Genomic DNA, 27,246 nt, shown 5'->3' on the forward strand with positions numbered 1-27,246 from the left:
TTTCAGTTTATAATTGCTGTGAAGTATCTGTGAGAAGCCATTGGAAGGGCTTTCTCTCTTGTATCTTTATTATTTTAAAGGATGACTCACCCAAACACATTGACTCCATAGAATAATACCTAGGGCAATAGTCTCCGGATTTATATCTTCCATTTCATTCTCTTCATGATACTGTGGCCATATATAGAAATGGCTTAAGTACTTTTTTTTAAAAATTGAAAATAGATTCTTCTCTCATACAATACATCCCGACTACAGTTTCTCCTCCCTCCACTCTTCTCAGCTCCCCCACACCTTCCCTCTTCCTCAGATACATTCCCCCTCTGTCTACTACCAGAAAAGAGCAGGTCTTGTATTTACTTTTCTTGTGTTTGGTTGCTTAAGTATTCTTTAAGTCCACGAGTTATGATGCGTTCCAAAATTCCCTCACCAGCTTCCTTTGCATGCGGTATCTCTTCCTACCTACTTTTATGATCAACTCAGTCTCAAAAATCTCAGCTTCTTTCCTTCTATATTCCCAACAAGATTGGGTTCCCTAATAAATATCACAAGTTAATGCCAAGGCTATTGGTTACTCTTCACAACCTAATAGTAAGGCCCTAGTGGTGAATTTACATCATTGCGTAAGGTGTAGACATGGGGAAACAGAGCTGGTGCTTAACTAGAAATTTTCCCCCTGCTGACTAACATTCATAGGGTTAAAGGTACTATGCATGTTATAGGAGAAGAAAAATAATCATCAGTCTCACCAAGCTACAAAACCTGTGAGCTACAGTAACAATTTGCCTGCAAGATACACTGGTATATAGTAACACAAACATGGTGGAAGTAACTAACCACTATTGGATTGGATTGAAGTCCCACTTCAAGAGACGAAACCCATATCTGACTCTGCTAAAGTATCCAAGAGCCTGAGATTTAGATGAGTCATAGACCCTAGAGGTAACCTATTACTATCAGTCTATTAAAAGAATGTAGCAATAAAATAATTCCTAATAATATGTTGCTATATCTATAGATCAGTATCTTGCTCAACACACACCAGAGAAGCTTCTTCTTGAGGTAGATGGAAATGAACACAAAGACCTGCTCAGCCCTAAATGGGAAGTCTTTATCAAACTCTTCCCTTAGAGGTTCAGGGATCTTTATGGAAGAGGACTATAAGACTACAGCAAGATCATCAGTGCTACAGGTGGTTTATGAATGCAAGGAAAAGCATCTGGACACAACAGGAGTGGAACATGTATGAACTAGCATAGACAGCCACGGCATGCACAAGGTGTGCACAGGTTCCAACCAAACAAAAAAAACAGAATTGAGAAGGGGAAGTAGACAAAGTCCCATCCCTAATCAAGAAGCTATTTGCCATCGACACCTACTGAGAAAGAAAAAAAAATCAGGTTTATCTAATTGAGTATCACTAGCTATATCAGCCACATCTATGGCAGACCTCATACTCAGGAATAGCTGGCCAACACAAAACAGAATTCTTTTTAGGGGAAGGGGTCTTTTTGTTTTGTTTAGGTATTTTTTATATTCTTGAATTTTTGTCTGATTTTCATTTTCTGTTATTTTTAAGAGAAAAAGAGACAGAACATGAAGTTAGGAGTGTAGGGAAATGGGAAGAATCTTGGAGGAGTTGGGCAAGGGAAAAGAATATAATCAAAATATTTCATGAAAAAAATTTTAAATAAAAACGAAACAATAACAAAAAATAAATTTATTCTTTTCATTTATACTCTATTTCTATAGCAACTTTCTTGTTCCAGACTTTCATTTCTTCCTATTGTGGTTTATTCTTCATGAAATATCTACAGTGATCTTTGCAAGACTCATCAAGGTTCATGTTATAGATGAAATTTAGGCTTGTATGATTTGACTTGTGTGTTTTGACCCTGACGTGTATTACAAACTTCATCTCAAGTTTCTGTTCATTTCTTTTTATAAAAACTCTATCATTGCATTTGTTTGCTTGTTTGTTTTTATCTCATCAAACACACACCTAGTGCAGGGTTATGCTGTGGGTCCATCAGCTCTGGGGAAAATTACAGAATGGAATGATGGTAGGAAGAGAATTCTTGACCAGACTTGAGAGGCTGGAGATAATAATGCTCAGTGGTTCAAGTACTTTCTGTGTGTCCAGAAGAGCTGGAGTCAGATTCCCAGATTCCATGTAAATCCTGGGTAAGTGTGACAGCCTCAAAAGGTGGGGGACAGGGATCCCCAATCTGGTTAACAAGACTATCCATTTCAGAGAGCTTTGGGTTTGATTGGGAGACCCTTGATCAAAAAATAAGGTGGAAAAGTGATCAAGGAAGACTTCAACATTAACCCTGGTTCTCCATGTACATACAGATATACATATATATGAACATATATCACACCCACACCCAGATGACCCACATACACACATGCACAAGTAGGAAAGAAAATGTTCTGAAGAAATACTTCATAAGGTAGGAAGATCTTCCTTATTGCTTACAACTTAGGAACTAACAAATACATTATGACACATCATTTTCATTAAATATGTGCCCTGTTAACTGGGGAGATGGTTCAGTGGGTACTTGATAGTTCAGTGCAAACTGGAATTTGAATTTCCAAAATTCACATGAAAAAGCCAGACAAAGCAGCATAAACTAAAACCACATGAAAAGATTCCTTATTGGCCTACTAAGAATTCTCTATTCTCTTCATTTCATCAAATAGTTAAGATTGTTAAAAAAAGAAAAAAGAAAAAAAAAAAACAACACTGGAACTGGGAAATATGGAAATCCTTAAATAAATATAAATATATTGATGATCAGTATTTTGAAAGCAGAAAACTTAGAAACTCAAAGTTTGGTTAAAAAATACATATTTTCTTACATTCATATTCTCATGACTCTAACAAAACCTTGGGTTTATGCCGAAAATATCTGATTGCTGAATTAAAAATCATTCAGCATGAGCACCCATTTTTGTTTTATTTATTTTTGAATAAGTCTTAAATTCCCACAGTTCATAATTCACCAGCTACAACATGGTCAATGGTGAGAGTGTTGGGTTAAGAGCAGTTTATGGTACCTCACGAGACCCAGTGTACACAGCTCCTCACACGTGTGTTCGGTGGTATCACGTGGACACCTTTAACAGAGATGCTGGGGACAGATACAGCAAAGAAACTCAGTTATTGTAGATAGAGTTTTTCTCTCTGGGTCCCGCCAAGCCGCGGCAGTCCCGTAGCCCACTTATAAAATAAACATACAGACGTTTATATTATTTAAACTGCTTGGCCATTAGCTCAGGCCTACCATTGTCTAGCTCTTACTCTTATATTCAGCCCATTTCTGTTAATCTATATGTCACCATGTGTTCCACGGCTTTACCTGCTGCCTCTATATGATGCTTCCTGGATGGCAGGCTGGCATCTCCTCCTCCCCGTCTTCCTGTTCTCTCAATTCTCCTCTCTGTTAGTCCCGCCTATATTTCCTGCCTGGCTACTGGCCAATCAGTGTTTTATTTATCAATCAATCATCCACAGCAAGTTATTTCAAAGAAAGGCTTTTACCAGGACTCAATGGAAGGTTCTACCCCATTTTCAGCTTTCTGCTGAAATTATTTTGCTTCTTGCTTGCAACTAGTGTCATTTGGAATTATTGCAGAATCTTTAAAAACAAACCTATGGCACTTGTAATCAATATATAAATGTTCATCTCTTTCTCCTATGACAGATAGTATCATTTTAGGTATGTCGTTCTGATGCTTTAGTTCTTTTATATATCATTTCATAATTGGTGCACGTTAACATTTCTTTACTAGGGTTTGAAATATTAATACCTGTACAATTGTTCATTATGTGGCTGTGCTATACTTTATATTTAACCCAACATTGATCATATTCATTGTTTTCCAACTTGGGAGGGGGCAATGCTCAGCAATTAACCTGTTCGTGGATCATTTTGCATGTAAAACACTGTGTCTGAAGAAAAAAATTCCCCAGAGTGGAGGCAATATATCTAAAGCCAAGAAGGTCTTTTATAATGATGAAGAGAGGCAAGTTTTTCTCTATAAATATTCTAGTTTGCAGTCCCTTCAGTGGTGTGTGAAGCAAATATTTATGATTAAATTCATAACCAGTTTGTTATATAATCAATATGAAGTTCTGTGTCAGAGAGAAGTAGTGTCTATTATTACTCAACAAATACTAAAAAGGAGCAGAATGCAAGTGTTTCATTATGTGAAAAGCTTTCATCAACTCTGAATCACCTGCAGGTTTATTCTCATGCACACTTCCTGCAAAATGGCTTCTCACAAAACTCACAGGGCAGAAGAGAATCATGAGACTTGACACAGAAGAGATTTTTTTTAATGTATTCACTTTCCCAAATACTTTTTTCTATTTATTTCCATAGACAGAAAAAAATATAAATGAAATTATGTGGGGAACTTAAATTAGGTAGTGATTGACCAGAAAGAGCAGGCACACTCATCTAAAATACTTACTCTTAAGGAAAAAGAACAAACAGAAATTTTAAAATGTCATTACTATTTCCAAAAGAAAAGAAAAGAAAATCAATATCTGGCTTTGCAGGAACAATCCCATAGTGAAAATAAAATTATTCGTCCTTGTAGTTTTAAACAATAAGCTTCCAGCCCCAAGGGAAAAGACCACACACAGAAGCTTTAGAAAACAAGAAGTAGAAATCACTCATGGTCCATTCCTTTAGAAGATTTGTTTCATGAAAATAAAATGATGAGCACCACCCTTAAGGCCACAAAGTCTTAAACAATTCCTTATGGAGTTTACTAGTGCAAAAAAGATACACTGTAGACAATTTTTTAAAGTCCACATCCATTGAGTCTACATTTTATAAAGTAGAATTTTAAGTGAGAACTTTAAGCAAGCAAAATGCCAATGGTGTTGTCAGATAATCAGGGCTTTTCCAAAGCTAAAGGCAAGAAATGGAAAAAAAGATATCCAATGTTTTCTTCAATGAATATGAAATGCAAAGAGGAGGAATTCAACTTTTCCCACACCCCATCATCCTGCAGTGTGCACCCCAAGTCTCAGACTTAGTAACCCTTTGAGAGGGAGGTGTGATGGGGAGTTAATGAGTGTAGACTTCAAGGTGGGTGGTGGAAGGTAGAGAAGATCAAGATTTACTATATGCATGCATAAAATTTAAAATAAATAAATAAATATTATTATAAACAAACAGAAAAGCAGAGTCATGTTAAAACCAAGAGGTGATGACAGATTCTTTCCTAGGAATAGAGTCAGGTCCCAGGAGAACCACCGTTGAGGGCATGAGGGTTTTCCAGGCTGAGAAACCACCTCTACAGAATAAAAAAAAAAAAATAGTAAGAAACAAGGCTGTGGTGAGTGGGGAACTAAGGGGTTAATCATCTATGGTTAGTGTATTGGTGTACAATCAAAAATGGCGTATCTTTAAGAAACGTTGTTTGCTTTCTCACCCATTTCCAAGGGAAGCTGAAGAGCCACAGCCTCAGAGAGATCTGATAAATTCAAACCTCAGAAAGCAGAGTGGTGAAAAGACGTCCAGAGATTTCCACTGGTGATTCTAAATATAGTGGACAAAACCAGATTTAAAACAAATAATTATTTAAAAAATAATCACAGTGTTACTTATTAAACAGGTGTGTCTTGAATGCTGGGAGTAAGTTATTTTCTCTCTTAACAGGAAGCTGAAAAATGCAGATCTTTGCCTCAGATACACAGTGGAGCCCTTCAACACAAAGGTCACAGCTGAAACATGGATGAGGTAGACATCCTCGGCTCAGGCAATCCATCCTTGGCTCATTCAATGCCCCTACCAACACACACACTCATCTTCTTGTTTTGCAGGCAGGTACCTTTCTGGGTGGGGTCTTTAAAGAGAGTGAGTTTTAACAAGCTGTGGACATGAACGTGAGCAACAAGAGGCAGCTGCCATCTGGGAAAGGCAGGCAAATGGGACAGAATTGTCTGCTTCTGGGACAGCAGTGGTGAAGCCTTGCAGGATCCCCCTTCCCTTCCTTAGTGCCCTGATCCAAGTGCTTATCAGACACACTTTTCCACTGAGCTTTCTGCTAACTTTTGGGTTACATCTCAGCCCAGTGCCAGCAACCTCACCATGACTGAGTTTCCCTGTAACGATCAAGAATCTCTATGTTGATTTTGGTTGGGGTAGATGGTATGATATAAAGATAAGAAATAGCAAAAATTTGAGATTCCAAGTAAGGGTATCAGACAAATTGGGGAAAAAAATGTCTGAGAGGAGGCCCAAAGAAGACTATAGCATCTTTGTCCTACCACAAAGGGGTGATATGGATTGATCCAATTTTCTGTTATTAGGGAGGAGGTGAGTAGTACATCTAAACTAGTTTCTTAATGGTGGTCTCATTCTGCTACGACCTCTGTCTTCCTTGCTCAGAATATAGTCTGCACAGCATTCTGCCAGGTGTCATCGGTTCTTGAGTTATTAGACAGCAGATCTGGCTCACCCACTGATTACATGTTCAGTCCTCTTGACTTGTGGGGCCCACACACAGTCCTTTTCTGTTGCCCTTCTCAGTATTTTCAAAATTTATGTGGCCTTGACTCAACCCAGTGAGTCTTCTTTTTGACAGAGCTTGAGCAGTCATGGGGCTGCACTTGTCCCTGACATAATGGCATTTGGAGTACAGGGACACTGGAGTCTAGTCATTCTTAAATGAAATGTCAGACAAAGGCACATCCTACTGGTTATTGTGTTTGAGTGAAATGCCATTGTCACGCTATCTAAATCTTTCTAAATTTGCAAGCTAAGTTTTAAAGTCAAGTGTTGTGTGACTTTTCCTGGAGAGATATGAGGAAATGTTTGTTTATTATAGACTCCCTCTTCTACAACCATCCTTGGAGGACTGATAAAAGATAAGAACTTAGCTGTCAGAAAGAACAAATTTCTGATATTCTGTAATGAAAGACAACAATGTTTTTGCTTGTAATTAAAGTATGAAGTAATATATAATGTAAACAAAATGTTTTTATTTTCTGAAAAATAATACTACCATAAATGTTATAGGAGAAAATCAGTGGTAGGGCATGTGTCTGCAATGAGTAAGTCCTTGGATCATACACACACACACACACACACACACACACACACACACACACACACACACGCATGCACATGCACATGCACAAACACCCACGTACACACACACACACACACACACACACACACACACACACAAACACATATCACCCAAAATAACTTTGTCCTGTTCTTAGCCACCTCTAATATTTCATCATCACAACAAACTAATGAGACAAACAACTTCGTCCCTGTTAGTACAGATTACTTGTCCAGTTTTCCTACCAAGAGTGACAGAGAAGGTTTATCTGTCTTCGATGCTCAGGGATCCTCTCATGACACAGTTTTTTGTTTCTCTCAGGAAAGATTACTGGGTTGTAGAAGAGAAGATAAGGGTCTGCACTTAGTTCTGCCACTGTCGGGTGATTTGTCCTGATGAATGTGTTAATCTCCCTGAACTTTAGTTGACATAGTGGTCAAAAAGGAAGGAGAGTAGCTGTTCCTAAAGACAGTTAAAACTGGCAAGGTTCTCCATCAATTTTCCCACTGTCCCCTTTTCTCCATATAGAAATTCTTCATGGAGAAATCTCTTGTTTGTCCTTCACATTCCAATTCTACAAGTCTTTAGGAAAATAGATCACAGATAAAGCTCAAGGTCCAGAAGAAATGTAACATCAGTCTGTCAGACCTTGGTTCACAAGCAGACCTAGAGTCACAGACAGACCTGGGGTCACAGGCAGTCCTGGGGTCACAGGTAGTCCTGGTTGACCTGTGTCTCACTTGCCCTCTGCACTGTGCCTCTGCCCTTGTGGAGGTTCCTATACCTTTTCCTCCCCCTCATTTTACATCCCAGGCACAGATACTCCGAGAACCATTTTAGTTGCTTCTTCATCTATGAATCTTCCTCTTCTCATACTTGGCATGAATGATCTACCATCCAATCTATTCCTTTCCCTAGAATGATAGATGCCAAAAGCATCATTGTTTATTCTTGTGTCATCATTCTAAGAATTTCTTCATTATCTCAAGTTAATGTTTTCTGCTACTCTGGAAACACATTCTTTTTTATTTGTTTATTCTTTAGATTTTTGAAACCTACGAACAGATTTTTTTTTTTTTTTTGCAAAAAACAAAAAAAATCTAAGCCCTTTCCTTTTTAGAAAAAAAAAAATCTAGTCTGCTCACATAGCCCAGACTAACTTCAAACTCACTAGTCAGGCAAGGACAATTCCAATGTCCTGATTCACACTTCTGCTTTCAAGTGCTGGGATGACAGATGTCCACCCTAACATGTGACCCCTTGAGCTTGCCTTAAGGACACATACCACCCTCATTATTAATTTGGTTGCTTTCTCTGTCTGAGAACTGTGTGTATGGATTTTACTGGCTCTTTGTCCTTTATAAACAAATTCACTTCAATTGACTAAGTTATTTTGAAGTCCAACTATGTAGAGAAGTCTATCATGGGTTTTATGAGAATTAAGTGTTAACAAGTTATTTTTCCCCCTCAAGGAATTCATAAACTATTCAGATGGAAATATGTAACAATTAATTGTAGCAGAGTATAATTTAAGAAGTGCTTGGGGAAGGGGAGATTAATCTTTATTTAAGACAAATGGTGTGATGCACATGCAAAATGCTACCTGATACCAAACTCACAAGGTTATCATGCATTTTAAAAATATTATTAATTTTAATTAAAAACTCAGGATGAAAATTAATTATAATTTGAAAGTTCTTCCAACTGTAATAAACTGAAAAATGGGACACTGTTACTGTCATCATGAAAGCTAATCAGATTCATATGTGCCTAAGAGAACAAGAGACACTGTAGAGTTGTTTAATAAATGATAAGCAAAATTTTCATTATAGAACAAAATTCCTTTTTTGTTTTATGTTGCTGAGCACCTATTAAGCAACACCAAAATGAACCTCAAATGTTCCATGTCAGTATTTACTAAGTGAATGACAGGGTCATAGGGAAAACTTTCAAATGGGCCTCTTCAGTTAGATAATGGGAGGTATTTAGCATTCTGGAAAAACCACCCCACACTTTTTTACTGAAACAGGCCAAGGACTGTCTTTCTCCTATCTTCTATTTTGATGTTCTACATCAAGTGGCCTTAACATACTGGATTCTACGTTATGATGATGAATTAGGATCATGTATTACAGCCCTGCCCTGCTGACTTGTTCTACTGTTGCAGCCACATCCTCTTTCCTTGGCAGGACCCCACTCAAAATGCTCTCAGTCTTAAATAAGTGGCTTTGTATTTTGCAGTCACCACCATTCTTATAGGTACTCATTTGCCTCTTACTGGATTAGTTAATCCCACCATCATTTTTTTAGACATTTACTTATTTTATTTATGTGCAGGTGCTTTGCCTACTTGTATGGATGTACACCATGTGAATGCCTGTGCCATTGGAGGTTAGAAGGTTTCATACATTCTGGAACAGGAGTTATAATTGTGAACTGACATGTGGATGCTGGGAACTGAACCTGGTCCTCTGCAAGACCTGTAAGTGCCCTTCTTCTTCTTCTTCTTCTTCTTCTTCTTCTTCTTCTTCTTCTTCTTCTTCTTCTTCTTCTTCTTCTTCTTCTTCTTCTTCTTCCTTCTCTTCCTCCTCCTCCTCTTCCTCTTCTCCTTCTCCTCCTTGTTCAGTTTCTTTTCAGAACACTGGATTTATTTGGAGCTATACACATTTTTTAACATAATTCCTTTATTGAATCTTGGGGAATTTCATCCCACCCAAAGATAATTAAAAAACAAACAAAAAACACCTAATTGCTCCTCCATCTTTCCTGACTCTCCAAGACCTCTACATTCTTTCTGATGGAATTGGGAACCACAATGTGTCACATTTCATCCAATCAGTTTCACTTGCAGTGAGTTCATTGCTATGAGTCATTGGTCTGGTTCAAGGTCTGGTACTACCACAGCCAGGGTCTGTGTTGAAGTCTGAGACCCATGTTGCCACCGAAGTTTATGTGGATGCCCAGGCTGGGGCCTCAACCTGTGGCCTTGTTGGTGTCAAGGGGCCATGCCGCCACTGGAACTATCATCTGAGTGGCCTGTGCTTCTAGCCAGAACCAGGATGTCGTCTGCATCCAAGCTGCTGCTGAGAGCCATGTCTGGTTCCTTAGTCCTGCTGCAGCTGGAGTATGTGGCACAAGTCACCTCAGGGGTTTCTGGTACATCATCATCCTTGGATCCTCACAAAAATTCTTCTTGGACATCCCTCAGTTTCCCTGAGTCATGGAGATCCTGTGGGTATTGTTCTACAGGATCAATCCCTTCAGGAGCTCCAGGAGTTCCTAGATAGGGTAGCAATCAGGGTGGGCCAACCCCAGCCCTACTGTGGGCCTGGGTGGTAGTTGAGCTAGTCAGTCCAGGTCACTGGGGCTACCCCCCTCAGGTGAGGGGTAGAGCCAACTCCCCTAAGCCCAGACCATCAGGTTCAGTTCTCCTTCAACTATGGTGAGGGGTGGGGCCATCTCTTCCCAGTGTGGGGAGCCAACTCTCCCATGAGCTTTGGGGCCAGCTCTCTTGCCTCAGTGTCCAGGGAGGGGCAGCTATCCCAGGTACAATAAAGGGTGGGCCAGCTAAGCATGACCCTCTGATTTCGTTACACATGGTTCCTATGGCCCCTCTCCTCTGGAAATTATAGCACTGGCGGAAGTATGGAAAGCTTTGTCTGTCTGTCTTGTAATGTGAAGACATGACCATTGCATGTTTGTTTTTGACTGGTCACTCCTGAATGTGTGAGTTTACTGTGTTCTGTGCGTCTTAGTTGTAGCTTAGCTTAGTATTGCAGCTAGCCTTCTGGGCTCAGAGTTTACCCCTGGGCCTTCTTGCCACTTGATCTAATGTAATAGTCATTCAAATGTCATTTGGGTATGGATATATTAGAGTTATTTTTATGCTATTCTACTTTATTGAAAAGCTGGCTCTAAATTGGGTTATGGCTTGCCCTTTTCTCAGACCCAGGCATGCTTTTAAAGTCTCTATGTCTGGAGTCAAGAGCTGAGACAGGGAAGAAAGAGCAAAGCAATACAGCTAAATGGATTGCTGGTTTCATTTAATTGCCTAAACCTATTGTATAACATTTCTATGGTTAAAAGCCTGTAATATCTGTAACAAAAAGTTAACTTAAAATTTGTAACATGGGTTCGATAATTGAAAGTCTGTGTATAGGTAATTTTAAAGGAACCAAGTGGCATGATTTCATTTTGGGATATAAGCAACACATGGCTTGCCGCCATCTTTAGGCAGCCAGGTAGTTGATTGCCATATTTACTAGGATTAGAGAGGGCAGATGTCATGTGACTTCACCACCATCTTTGGCAGCCATGTGGCTGGCAGCCATCCCTCCTAGGGTTAGAGAAGATGGATATCTTATAGCTTCACAGAGATCTTAATTAAGGACAACCTTGTGGTATGGGCTGACCAAGGAGACAATAGATCTCCGAAGTTACTTTTCAATTGGGATGGGATTTATTTATGATCCTGTCTTAAAATAAGGTTTACAAAATATAGGATTTAAAAACAATGCTTGTTCTAGGCTGTATTAAACCTGTACCTCCATGTATTCATATACAAGAATGTACCTTGCTGACAGCTAAACTATGTGACATAAAAATCACCCAGAAGGTATTGAATCTAGAGACACTAAATTGTTGCAATGTTGGAACTTGGTTTTGCCTCCTACAGATTATTGTTGGGCCTTGTATCTTCACTCTTGAAATTAAAAAAAAAAGGTACTTTATTTTGATATTGCAAGAGCACAGAGTTGAGAGATTTTAAATTTCTTTAAGAGGAAATTTTAGAGTTTTACAGAAAGTTTAAATTAAAAAATAACGATATTTAAAAAGATTTATTTATTTTATACATGAGTGCTCTATCTGCATGCAAGACTTTATGCCAGAAGAGGGCATTAGGTCTCACTATAGATGGTTGTGAACTACCATGTTGTTGCTTGGAATTGAACTCAGGACATCTGGAAGAGCAGCTAGTGTTCTTAACTACTGAGCCATTTCTCCAGCCCCCAAAATAAAGAACAGTTTTTAAAAATATTTAAGTTTATAAGGTTATGGGACATTTTAAAGTTTATAATGTATTTTATTATAATATCTTTATTAAAATGTGACCTTAATAATTAGATAAATAAAGGTTAAAAATTAGAGCCACAGCTAAACACCAGAGACCGAGGTATTCCTATCTTATGATGCAGCAAGACAGTGAACGAAACAATCTTTATCTAAGCTCTATTCAGGCTAACAGAGACTGATTTAAGAATGTATGTTTATCTTCTCTATTTTTGCTAACATTGTTAAATTGTCACTATTTTGGTAAATTAAGTCATATAAGAAACTGTTATATTCTGTAATGGTACATTATAAAATGACAAAAAAAGTTCCCAGTCTCTTTGTGGACTGTGTTTATGAGTTAAAAGTCTTATCTTGATACAAAAAGAGCTTCAGAATTTGATATTTTTATTATAAACTATTAAAGATTATTAAGCTTTGAGATGTTCAGAACTATACTGATAGTCAAGTTAAGTACTAATATAACAAATTTCAGAAAAAAAAGTTTTATTTGGCCTTCTGTATAAGTCTTCAAGGTATATCCTAAAGCAAATAACTAAAAACAAATAAGGGTTCTTTAGCTCAGATATACTTAATAGGTAATAGTCCTCAGAAATCTTCTGAATATGACATTCAAGATGTTTAAACTTACTATGACAGACAAAGACTCTCAGATCCTAGCTGTGATCCCCAAAGTCTCCAAGACAATAATGGGCACAGCAATGATGATTACTCCACCTGATGATTGTGGTAATGCTACCCTCTGGACAAGACTGCTCCAATACCTCACCTGCCACCAAGACCCAATCCAAATTGTGGACAAGAAGGACAATAGAAAGTTGACTGCCCCACTTTACGTAGACAAAGTAAGGTCAGTCCCCCAAATTCCTCTTCTATAAGAAAAGCCTTTCATTTTCTGGACCTGGCAGGCCAAAGACTGATGTCCTGGTACCTCTGCCCCAATGCCATAGAGACCACAGGCAGCTGGGATCTGCTTTTGTCATTTTGATTGATACATAGGCCATTTGGATAATACTTCATGCAATAATTTATCCTCAAATCTCTGATGACATTGATGACTAGGATAACCATAACTTTGTCAGCTAGTCAATAGCAGACAATCACAAAGTGGCTGCAACCACCTTGTTAGTTCAGTAATCAGTTCATTAGTTAACACTGCTAGGTTTCTTGTTTAAAGAAAAGGTAGGCATATTTGCCTTTCTCACAGGCTTCATATTGAAGGATAAGCAGGTATCAGGTATAACTTTCCACTAAAGGGACATATTTTGTAATGATTGTTCTCAGTAAGAACTACTTGTGTCTCTGGTAAATGATTAGATGATAAAAAGCTTTCAAAAGTCCATACCTGAGGATGTAAAAGATTAAATAAATTCTGAGGGTCTTGGAAATGACTTAAGATATATAAATACAAGTTGTAAATGTATAAAAAATAATTTAAGATGCATAAGTAATGGAAGATATTTTAGATTTTCTTTTCTTTTCTATGCTATTGTCTCACTGATATTTCAAAGGTTGAGAGTTTTATCATTGACCAGTAGAGTTCTGATAATCTAATAGAGTACTGATTACTTACTATTCAGTCAAAAGCTCAGATTTTAAACTTCCTTTGGTTTTTCTTCTAAGTATAGACTTAAAGGTGCTTTTCATCAGGCTAAAATTATATATCTGGCTTTTTGGAAATAGAAAAAAAAAGTTCATGCTTTTTAACACAAAGCCATAGCTTTTTCTATGACTCCAAGGTATAAATCAGTTTTAGCTGTTTTACAGATACCCATAAACTGCTTTTTCTACAATGTGGATTTTAGTGCATTGTTAATAATAATATATCTAGAACATTTATCTCTTTCTGTAAACTAAAAAATCAGGTAAGCTTCATGGAGTTAAAGAAGTTATAAGACTTAGACTCACCTGTCACAGGTCAAATTGACTCCAGATAAGTACAGCCTGTCTATTCCTGAGGACGTGATATATCTTTCCCCTGGTCTTTGGATTCCTCTCTTTCCCCAGTTACTAGGACTATGGACCTGAAATTTCCAAATGTAAAGTTTTCTTTTAAGTTCCTAAATTTTGACTTCTGTCCCTAGTTTATATTTGTCTCAGCATATTTTCATGTGGCTGACAGACACCATCCAGAGATTACTTAGAAAACTGCTAAGCTCTGGACTTGCTGATAGCTGGTATGAATCAGTCCAGTTGATGTGATTGCTCCCTCTCTCTTCATCTGGATCAGCTAATCAGATATTTCTGATAAATGGCCCAATGCTCATCTTTTGACTAGCCTTTCAGCCTTCTTGGGCCCTGACAACAATGTCCTAGTTTTAACTGAAAGTAGTTACAGAAGAGAAACATCATCCCTTGCCTCACTGGCAGGCTGAAATGTTAAGTCAAACAAAACTCCCTGACATGGGGAACAAAATGGCTACCTATAATGCCAATGACATAATAGGAAAGTGGGCCCAGATTTATCAACTGTTAGATTCATTAACTAAAATATTCTACAATATGATAGGGCACTTGGCCTGCTTTATGCAGAACAAAGAGGTATTATATGGTTTTTAAAATGTTTCCACAAAACCATTTTGGGATTATAATCTGGCCATACTCAAAGAAATATTATAAAAAGTAGACCTGAGAAAAAATAAATGACTGGTACCCAGTCCATTTCCAGGTTCCTTCTAGATAGTAACTCTGATGTCAGCTGTCCCAGGGCCTTTGACCCTACTGCTTCTACTAATTACTGTTAGCTCTTACATCACTGATATAATAACTAGGTGATAATTCCTATTTGGGTAACATTAAGCTCATGGTTATTAGATCCAAACATAAACAAGTACCTACCATAGAGTCAAGGATTTGACCCAGGATACAACTCAAGTGGGGAATGTAAGACCCAAAGTTAACCTGTAAGCCCTGCCTGCCCAAGGACAAGGTAACTTCCTGGAACACTGGAAGTTATAGTTCTTGGAAAATAACAGTCAAGCCACATGGGAAAAATACAGTGACCTTATGGGTTTGTCTTTAAAAGGCCCTATAACACTTGTCTCTGGGCCACTCAGGTAGGAATTCCAGGGAGTAGATCTGGCCAGAACCCATCTACCTGGCCAGTATTTAATATTTAATAAAGCTTGTTTCAAATTTGACTCAAAATGGTGGAATTGGTTTTTCTCTTCTGACTCTCAGGAATAACACTCCCTCTCCAGTCATACACTACCGACTTTTAATAATTTGTGTCTATAATGAAGAAATAAAAATAGTTCAGATGGCATTATCTAGGTAGCATAATGTAATCCCAGCAACTGGCATTTTAACATTATCATTGTGCTTAAAACAAAACAAACAACAAACAGACAAAGAAGGTCAGAATAAGTGTAAAATACCCCCAATTATTACTAAATTTCTTTCCCTAGAGGAGGTGTGAACACTGTCTATTCTGTCTTTCTAAGTTCTTAATAACAAACTAAAGTAGAATCCCACCACAATTTGCCCTGTTTATGAGTCTAAACCATGTTTATGAGTCTAAATATAGAGCACAAGTTAAGGGCTATTTACAGATTAATGCATTTCCCCCAAAGCAGGTATACTGCAAAGTCTTCATCTTTTCGTGAAAGATGCAGATGATGACTTCCATAGTGCTCCCCAGTACAACTGCCCCCCAAAAGCCTCTCAGGCAACCAAGTGTGATTAGGGCAAAGTTGCATGCAAATTTAAGAGACCTGCTTGCAGCTTTGGGGCTTCTTCCTCTTTAAAAAAACGAGCCATTTAAGGAAGTGATGAAGCCTCACAGAGTGATGCAGAAATCCCTCCTGCTCCTGCCTCACTCTTTTGAAATGTATCTCATTTTTCTACACTTGCTAAGGCTTCTTCTTGTGAGGACAAGCTTCAGGAACTGATGGGACAAACTGACATGCTGAGCAATAAGAAGTTGGACTGGGAAAGAAAGAAGCAGGTGTTGGTGGCATGGTTAGACCTTTGGGATAAAGATTTGCTTGGACCAAAAAGGGTAAGAGGTATTAAGCACACGTCAGTGAAATTTTCACACACCAGATTCTTGCAAATTATATTGTGACATCATGATATATTTTTCATTACAGACATTTCTCAGGCATAGTATTTTTAATTTATAATTTTGTCAGCAAATATCTTGTTAAATTTATGCTGTCAAACAGAATCAGAGGATAAACTAAAACAAGTATTTACTGACAGAAACTGACTTACAACATCAATGCTGCCAATAAATGTAAACAGATATTTAAGATACATGTGAAATATGTGTGTGCATGTGTGCATATCATGTGTGTTTGTTTGTGTGTATGTTATTATAACCTACATTGGGGTTTCCTCTTTCCTAAATAAAATTCTCAGGTAGATAGTGAGCAGGAGATATGTAGCAAGCACGTGAAAAGGACACTTTAAATATTGAAATAAGTGAGTTATTTTGGGTTTCAGATGTGATCTGGGATGAAAAAATTTCTCTCCTGAGTCCCTACAGACTATAAGAGCACATTCATCCAAATATCACTAATAAATATAAACATAAAATTAAAAAAGGTATATGTGAAATAATCTTGTTTGGAAACAATGGTATAAATTTGTTTGATGTTATAGAAATGCTGGCCTAGTGACCAAAGCTATCTTTGTTCAACAGGGTTCAGGAGCTCTTGCTGCTTCTACACTGCTACAAAGTATTTCATGAAAATGCATGTCAAGAGTTGACTGTCAAAAAAAAAGTATATTTGGTAAAGGTGAGCGTGTGCTTGGTGTGTGTGTGTGTGTGTGTGTGTGTGTGTGTGTGTGCCTATAGTGCCTATTTAGGAAGGGTTTCTTCTACTCCTATGGCTACTGACTGCTGAGCCAGTGCTCACAGGAGAATCTTGGGATGCACAGGCTTTGGGGTTGAGGAAAAGCAGACTTACATTTCAGGACTCGCCAGTGAAAGTTCTACAGTGAGGAATTACACAGCATACACATTTTCATTCGCCACTGTCCAGCTCTGTTGACTTCTGGATGGAAGTTGGTTTTGGCCAACCTGAGCACATTAGTGTTTGGCAGGCTGATGTGGCTGATGGTTCTGGTCTCTGTTTGCCATAAAGGGAGGTCCACTCATTCTAGCATGTACAAGGACCTGTGTTGACTCATACATGCAAGTAGATGCCTTGTCTACCTTCAAACAGAACAACCCGAATCTTTAACAAGTGCTCTTAGACATCTTTTTCTCTTTACTATGTTAGTTCCTATAAAATGCAACAATTATCCAGTGAAGTGGTAAGGAATGGAAACCTAACCAAAGGAAATTCTTTAGTTACATTAGCAGAGTTTTTATGTGAATAATGATGGCACAGTCTCCCAAACAGATAAAAACAGGGAATTCTAAGTCTTAGTTTACAATGTGGCAGTACCAAAGATCTCTGGTTAAACACCCCTCCACATTGTGTACTGTCTTAATATACACCCAGGAGACAGCCTGGTTAGAGGTTAATCTCTAAAGAGAGAGAAAGATCATTTCAGAGCAGACGGTGAATTTATATTTACCTGGAAAAAAAGTTGTGTTACTCATGTTACACAGTGAGTTCCAGACACTTATCTAAAAAGAAAAAAAATCAAATCTTATAAACAAACAAATACCATCTTTTTAGAGTTTGTCAGTCCTACGGGATATGGTATTCTGAAAAAAAAAATACTAAGAGTCTAGGAACCTATGGCTTTACATGTAAGAATACATACAGATGGACATCTGTCACAGCTCAAGGGGCTTCGACAGATGTGGCTTAGTTCTTTCAAACTATTTATATCATAGTAGTAAACATCCATATTTTGTTTCTATAGATGAAAGGCTATACCTGTAATGAAATAACCACAGAAAGGAATTCTGTGTTTTGCTGTCTTTATAGACAATTGCCTCTAAAGGGATGGAACTTTGTCTAGTCCAAGTCACAGTGAGGCAGAGCAGATGATATCCCAGCTGACCATCTAGTAAGAGAGACAAATCAAGACACACACACAATAACAGAAGTCAGGATACACATCCAATTAAGGCATAAGAACATTTGCTTCTAAATACAACAATTTTTAAAAATTAATATGATTTTATGGGTTAAAACACTTATCAAGATATCTAATTATATTTCAGAGGTTCTCTAACCCAGGGTTTTAGGGATTGTAGCTATCCTTCATAGTTCTGAGTCATTACTAAATTACATTTTTCATGATTGTCAAACATCTGTCCAAGCAACCCCACCTGCATTAAGAACAAACTTAAATTAGCTTTTTGTGAATGTTACCTGAAGAAAAATATCAGAAAATGTTCAAAGAGGAAGCTCAGTTCAAGTAAAACTGCTGTGTTGAGCCAAGAGTAAATGTTTGTTCTGCATTCTTAAAATAGCTACCAATAAGTAAGTTCACAGAAGCCAACATCTGGAGGAGAGGCTGACTCAGATAACCCTTCCCATCCCCTTAGGAGGGACTGTCAGCAGTCCACAGACCTGACTATGATGTACACTCGAAAGAAAGTGTAGCTGATTTCATGAAGTTGGTCCCAGTGTGCATTGGGATATAATGCTTGTTCAACACAAATACAACTCAATCACTCATATGTGAATGTAAATAATTTCCATATGTGTTAAGTGGAGAGAGAGAGAGAGAGAGAGAGAGAGAGAGAGAGAGAGAAAGAGACAGACAGACAGACAGACAGAGACACACAGAGAGAAACAGAGAAACAGAGAGAGATTTTCATTCCACCACCCTTTACAAACAAAATATGCCGGCTTTTCCTCTCTAACATACCCAAAAGCCAACAAACTTTAAGGTATCTCTCATGTCAGAGAATAACTCAGTAGAAAGCTGAGTGAAGAACTGCTCTACTGAAGACAATTTCAGAAAATGAGCACCACTACACAAGCTGTTTATCATAATGTCAGTCATACGCATATTTATCACCTTTGGATTCATCAGTTTAAAAAACCCAGATAGCATATAAGTGAAGCATACTGGAACATTTCCATTATTAACAGCAACAGGAAAACATAAATATAACCTCCTCTTCCACCCTGGGTGTGCTTAGCAAGATTTGTAATGCCTTTTATTATTGTGTTCACAGAAAATATTCAAAGGAGATTTAAAGTAGAACACAACAATATGATTTATTTCTGTTCTTTTTCAACATTACTTCTGATGCAGCATTGAAATAATAGCATGTTATTTTAGTGAATAAAGCCAATATCCTTTTTTAAAGGAATGAACTATAAAAAATTAAAAATGCCCAAAAACAGAATAGAAATGCGTTGGCTTGGATTCCCTGCATCCCACAATGTTTGTGTACATAACATAAACACGTTAAAGTTGGGGCACACGAATGATTTGGCCCTAGAGTGCTGTTATCTTCATGTTGTCTATGTTGAGGAGCACCATAAAAACAGCTTGTCTCAGCCAAAAGTGATTTCAAAGAGGAATCAAAGTTTAGTATGCTGTCTTTAGATTTCCCTTAAAGCATAGGAATTGGTTTGGTGGTGTTTATTTCTTAAGGCTATAGTGATACATTTTGATATCTTGTTTTAGGTGCAAGGAGAAGGCTTCTAGGACACTTAGACTTCTGTCCGAGCTCTTCCTTTCTTTTTCTTTTCTTTTCTTTTCTTTTTTTTTCTTGGCATCTAGATAAATTACTCCTGTCTCTAAGCCTTAGATTCCTCATCTACAAAATAGGAAAACTGCTGATAGTTTTCTACTAGTAGCTTCATCGGCTGTAGCATCAACTTGAGTTATCCATCAACAAGTGAGCAAGAAAAGACAATGTGATACATATGTGTACTGTCCATCATTAAACAAGAAGGAAATTCTGTCACCTCCAAAAACATAGATGAACCTGGAGAACATTATACTAAATGAAATGAGCTAAACATGGAAAGATAGTTTTTCTTACATGTGTAGCCTAAATAATGTCAAGATTATATAAGCAGAGACCAGAATGGCGCTTGCAGGTAATGTTTATACTAGGACTAATGAGGAGATGTTGGGCAAATTTACAGCATTTTAATCAGATAGGAGTAAGTTTAGGAGATTTATTTTATAGTATGCCAACTATAATTACTATCAGTGTCTTATACAGGTAGGGATTGCTGGATATAGATCACGAATGTGCTTGTCACACACAAATAAATGATGAGCATGTGGCATGATCTCTTAATTTGATCATTTGTAGTGTAAACATATATATGAGTATTATATTGTGAACAATAAGCATACGTATTAATTTGTCAATCATACTTTAACAAAAATGAAGCAACAACAAAAGTTTTATTTATTTATCATCTTTCAAAGTAGAATATATGGTCAAGAAAGACAAAACATTTGTGTGTGTGTGTTATTTATCAATGTGACCCATTCCAGTGGCTAGAACTTTAGTTTTTAGATATTTAGCAGATATTTGACAAAGAAATAAAGGACTTCTTTTTATATTCTTTCCACTCTATCTTTGGCCTGTAATGAATTCAATAATTGAATTATCTAGAAAGAATTTTAGAATTATCCACTAGGACCATGGGGCTTTAAAAACATACCAATGCCTTAAGCCTATCATGACTAGCTAAATCAATTTCTTGAAAGAAATAATAGACAAAAATAAATGCTATCCAGTCTACTCAAAAATCCACTGAGAAGTTCAGAATCTCCCACCCATGCAACTCTATGAAGAGCCAACACACATGCAGTACATTGCATCTGAGAAAGGCAGCATCTCCTTCATAAGTAGATGTTTCTGTAGCAGGAATCTTAAATGTTCTTATTAATAAAATCAAACCCGAGGCCAGTTATTGGGGTCAATGCTGGTAGATCAGAGAGACAGAACAAGCCACAGCTATCTCACCTTGCCAATTCCTCAGCTGGTCTTGTCTCCTCAGACTGGAGGCCTCTGAGTCCTCATCCGGAATGGGTCTCAGCTGAATTACTGCTCAAAAGCCTGTATGCTTAACCAGCTAAAAACTTCTCGTTTCTGGTTCTCACGCCTTATATATCTTTCTCTTTCTACCACCACTCCCTGGGATTAAAGGCTGGCTTTCTGGGATTAAAGGCGTGTGTCACCATGCTTGGCTATTTCCAGTGTGGCCTTGAACTCACAGAGATCCAGAGGGATTTCTATCTCTGGAATGCTAGGATTAAAGGTGTGAGTGCCACCTTTTTCTAGCCTTTGTATCTAGTGGCTGTCTGTTCTCTGACCCCAGATAAATTTATTAGAGTACACAATATTTTGGGGAACACAATACCACCACATGTTTCATTACTTGCTCAATGAGAATTAGGTTTGCAAAGGAAATCACTGGTATTTCCTTAAGGAATAATAATCCAGCATGCTTGCACAATACATCTAAATGAACTATATCATTTGTTCCTCAGTCTGCTGGGGAAGGTAAACGAATTACAATTGTCTAAAATTGGAAATAATCTGAATCTTGATGGTTGGCTTAAGGGGAAAGAGATGACTGTATATACTTATTCTTCACAGTTTTATGATTTAAGGAAAAAATAAACTATTTTAGTCTGTCATCTGTCCATGTTCAGATAAAATTTGCCACTCAATGTGTTAGCATTGGCAGAGTAACAAGGAAGGACTAATTGATGTGAGCCTTTCACTGTCCTAGCAAATTCTCGCTAAACAGTGAGCCACCCGTGAGTACTGCTAGACCTCAGATGCTATCCTAAGATAGGCTGCGCTTTGCCTGTTTCTTCCACTCCCACCTGCAGGACTTTTCCACATCCTTCTACTGGCTACCACTCTGAACCTTCCTGTATCTTCATTGGCTTAACCCAGTGACCTAAATAGAGCAGACAACAGTCTGTTCACAGCACTGCATCACTTGAAAGATTATTGATTCTCTTGTGAACTAGTGTCCTCTTTGATTCAATACTTCATTTAAATCATGATTCTGTCCTGTTCCCCCTAAGAAATTTTAATTAGTGAATTCAGGCACTCTGGAAACAGATTGCAACAGGCTAAGAAATAATGACCTATTATCTACTGGATAACAATGGCTTGAGAACTGGGGTCAGGTTTGTTCTTTATCTTCTAAGGAAAGCCATCTCGGCATCTCTAATGTGCTAGAAAATATTTTTTCCTTGAGGGTGAAGAGGTCTATTAAGCTCACATTCTCATTTGGTAAAGTTGAAAGTACTCACTAGAATTAGAAGGGGCAATTTCTGCAGCCAGGGAGTCTGCATTTAGATGGTCTTATGTCTACACATGGGAAGACTCTCAATAAAGCATTTCCCTGAAACAATCATTGAAGATTCTTAGAATCAAAAGTCACCATGAAGAAAATGTAGGCCACGCAGGCCTGATGTTTCAACAGCTTTAAGAATAAACCTGATTTCCTCCTGGTGTATGTCAGAGTTATTAAAATGTTAATGACATCAGCCATCATAAAAAGCCTTAATTCCCAAGGATTTATATTACATCATTATACTCCTCATTAAAGAATTTAGCATCATCCATAGGCATTTAAATTTATGGAGAGATGACAATTTGCCTTTATGTCTTTATGAAGTTCCTTTTCACATTTGAGCCAAGAATATGAACACAGAGCCTTGCGTCCTAGGTCCATTTTTTAAAGCAGTGTTCACTCAGTTCAATCCCAGACCCTTGACACATCGCAAATGTATTATGGGGAAATGCTGTCCACTATTTCTTTGCCAAGAAAGAATTTATCATCATCTAAAAGATTCTAGGAGGATATACAATAAATTGGATATGAAATAAATAAAACCATCCATACAAAACCGATCTTACTCCAACGAGAATATGATGGATCATTCAGGAGTTAGTACGTCTGACTGTGTCCAGGAACACAGATTCAGATCACTCCAAATTCCATCTTCCAACTTCCTAATAGCTTCACAAAGTTTTTGTGCATACAGAGCTAAAGACACTTTTCATATACTTTTGGTGGAAACATCAGGTAGCTGGGTTATAGCTAAGTGAAGAAATTCTGCTGTAGATTTCAGATGCTATGTAATATAACATCCTTAGGTTTGGGGTTGGTAGAAGCTAGTAGTCTTTTACATTAATACATTGTAGTGGTTTGAAAGAAAATGGCCCCCAAAGAGAGTGGCATTACTAGGTGTGGCTTTGTTGGAGTAGGTACGGCCTTGTGGAGGAAGTGTGTCACTGTGGGGGTGGGCTTTACAGTCTCCTTTGTTCAAGCTACACTCAGTGTGGTAGACAGTCCACTGCTGGTTGCCTACAGATCAAGATGTAGAGCTCTCAGCTCTTTCTCCAGCTCCATGCCTGCCTGCATCTCACCATGTTTCCCATGATGATGATAATGAACTAAACTTCTGAAACTGTAAGCTAGCCCCAATTAAATGGTTTCCTTTAAAAAAAAAGTTGCCATAGTCATGGTGTCTCTTCACAGCAATTGAAACCCTAAGACATACATCTGAAAATCAATGTATTTCATCTGATAGTCTCTAGGATATTATGTCAGAAATACATGGGCAATGGGTGACTATTAAGAAGGTTAAAGATAACTCAAGATAATTTGACTCTAGATCTGCAACATTCCACCTCTCCCCAATGACAGTTCAGTCAGTCAATCAATCTTGTAGAATCTTGTAGCACAACTGTGGCCTCTTTTATACTCCTTTAGTACTTGCCAATGTAGTGGCTTGAATGTGAGTTATCCTTCATAGTCTCACACATTTGGACACTCAGTCCCCAGGGGGTGATGTTGTTTGAGAAAGGTGTGAAACTTTTATGAGTGGAGTCTTGCTGGAAGAAGTGGGTGACTGGCAGATGGCAGTGAGATTTTATGGCTACCCCTATTCCTGTCCTCTCTCTGATTCTTGACTGGAAATTCAGTGTGAGTAGCCAACTCCATGTTCCTGATGCTATATGGAAAGCATCCCCTGGGCCCTAAGTCAGAGAAAACTGCTCCCTTTAAATTTCTAGTTCTCAGTCATTTGGTCACAGCAATGCAAAATATAGTGAATACAACTGGGACAGCCTTGAGTTCTCATATCTTTATCTTTACTCTGGAGTCATTATCAGTATGTGCTGTGGGATGTTCTATATGTTAAATGTGTTGCTCTGACTGGTTAATAAATAAAATGCTGATTGGCCAGTAGCCAGGCAGGAAGTATAGGCGGGACAAGGAGAGAAGAGAATTCTGGGAAGTAGAAGGCTGAGTCAGAGAGCCGCTGCCAGCTGCTGCTATGACAAGCAAGATGTAAGGTACTGGAAGGCCATGAGCCATGTGGCAACTTATAGACTAATAGACATGGGTTAATTTAAGATAGAAGAATTAGATAGCTAGAAGCCTGCCATGGCCATACAGTTTGTAAACAATATAAGTCTCTGTGTGTTTACTTGGTTTGGGTCTGAGAGGCTGTCGGACTGGCAGGTGAGAGAGATTTGTCTTGACTATGGGCCAGGCAGGAAAACTCTAGCTCCAACAAGTATCCTCATAACACCCCAATAACTTCAGTAGCATGGTTTAAGCTACCGTCTTCCAACCTTATTTCACCAGGGAAACCACTCTTCTCTCAGTGCTCACCAACCTCCCGAGGATGTGCCATTTAGAGCTTTCCTAATTAGTACTTAAGATAATGTCTCCCATTATTCTAATTTTATGAGAATTTATTGGCATCCTTCTGGCAATGACTATACAACTCACTTTCAGATAGCACATGTGAGAGAAAAAAGTTTGAACACACGTGGGAAAGGAACGTGAGTGTGTGGCCTTGTCTGGGCTGAGGACATTGTTGAATTGGAGTTAAGGAACATCTGGTCCACCTCGTTGTAGTCAAGAGTGGAACCCTCCCCGGGACAGCTGCACGACAACAAATAGACTGGCTGGATTACAGCTGAGCTCTGCAGCAGCAAGGTTCAGCAGCTGCTTCCTTTCCTGTGGAGGTCATCCAAATTTCCTCAGCCCTTTCTTCCTCTTCATCACCCTTACATTGCTAATCAACATGAACAGCGGAGTGGATCGGAGTGCTGACCAGCACTGAATGGTGGAGTCGGGGAGTGTGCCATCCTCCATCCTCCTTCCATTATGCACACCAGTTTGTCTAGGTTAGGGAGGGAAGTACCATCAAGGCTGCTCACGCAAGACCACTCATGTGTCTGCTCTGGGTGGTCTATTTTTGTCTGTCATTGCAGATGACCCAAGAAGTACCACCAACCGTGGCAGAGGATTTCTCTTTCGAAACAGAAACCTATACTGAGGTGTGTTCAAGGTAACTGTCACATTTTATTTGAGACAGTATCACTTTGATGTGTTCTAAGAGGAAGAATCAGACAGCTGTTAGGACCAGCTGTTAGGTCCTGTGGGACCTCATGTAGGGAGCCATGCCAACACATACATGGCAAAACCATACCAATACCATTAATATCCAATATTATATTATTTTCTGTATGCTTACTGTTTCTGCTTCTGTTGAAATGGGTTTTTACTCTGGAGTCCAGGCTGGCCTAGAACATACCATGTAATGCAGGCAAAATAGCCCAAGCAAGCTCTTAAACTTTAAAACCAAAGACAATAAGAAAATACATACTTATACTATCCAAGCCAAAAATAAACAAACAAACAAAAAACAAAAACTGGTCAGTACACCAATATTGGTACATGATTTCGCTAATAAGAAAATGAGTTTCAGGGCTGGAGAAATGCCTCTGTGATTAAGAGTACTTGTTATTCTTCTAGAGAGCCTGATTTCAGTTCCTAGCCCTAACATGGCAGCTCATAACCTACTGTAACTCCAGTTCCCAGGGATGGTGCCCGCCCCTGTTCTGGGCTTCCTCAGCACTACAGGCACATTGTACAGACATCTACAGAGGAAAACACTTATAAATACAGAATTTTTTTCTTTTTTAACAAAGCCTTCTATAAAGAAGAAAAGAAAATCAATTGCGGTTTCCAATAGGTTGTAACTACCAAGTTACTTAGTGTCCCTGGAAGCCAATTTTGTTTCCTCACGAACTTTCCAGTTTTTTCCACATTATCACCACCATTAAACACTCCCAGGGGCTGGTTTACTTTTCCATTTTCTTGTTGGTGAGGGATCCCCCTCCTCTATCTTTATGGCAGTTTTGAACAACATATGTTATAATAGGCTCTCCTTCCTCTCCCCTCCCTGCTACCCCAAAGTCTCTTCCTCCTTCACATCTCACAGGTCCTTTTGGCCACCCCTGTCCTCCGTATCACCTGTTCTCACCCTCTCTTTGCCTCCTCTCTAATTTTATCTGTTTGGCCTCCATTTATACCCACTTTCTATGTGCCTGCATATTACAGACTTAGACCCACATGTGAGAGGAAATGTGGATTTTGTCTTTCTGATCTTTCGTCATCTCACTTAATGCACTTACCGAATCCACCCACTTTTCAGCAAATTATGTGATTTGTTTCTCCTTTCAACTGAGTAAAATTCCCTTGTGTACATGTGCCACACTTCCTCATCCTATCACCAGCTGATAGACGTTTAGGCTTCTTTCCTTGCTATCCGGAAAGGAGCAGCCCTATGTATGGATGTGGCTTTCTCTGGATATGTGCTCAAGAATGGTTTCAAGATTTTTCTTTCATTCAGTGGCTGTCCCTTTCTTTTGCTGTGCAGAAACCTTTTAGAAAGTTTTTTTTTAACCTTTAAAAAAAAAGTTTTTGAAATAGTATTCAACCTTTATACCAAGTTTTCAGACATCTAGGCACCATTTGGAACACTTTTCACACATCTTATTTAGGCCCTTTAAGAGTCTTCTGAGATAAGTACAGACAGCATGATGCCATTTACACATGAGGGAAGAAGAAGTTGACCCATTTCTAGGTGATTATTGGCCTGGTAGGTGGCAGAAGGGTACAGTCTGTCCCAAGACTGCTCTTTCTGCAGTAGTGTATTTCTTTGAGCATTTCCTATGAGCACTGACTCTTATGCCTTGCTGTCTCCAACATCACCCGCCTTTCTCTTGGCATTAGTAGCAGTCAAAGCAGACACAATAACAAAGTCATCAGTAGTCATTGTTAAGACAACTAGAAGATCAGTAGTCTATGAAAATATATTCCAGACACACTAAAATCAATAAATACTTGGGGCGGTTATTTC

This window comes from Peromyscus leucopus, chromosome 6, assembly GCF_004664715.2.
Source record: "Peromyscus leucopus breed LL Stock chromosome 6, UCI_PerLeu_2.1, whole genome shotgun sequence".
NCBI classification, from domain to species: domain Eukaryota; kingdom Metazoa; phylum Chordata; class Mammalia; order Rodentia; family Cricetidae; genus Peromyscus; species Peromyscus leucopus.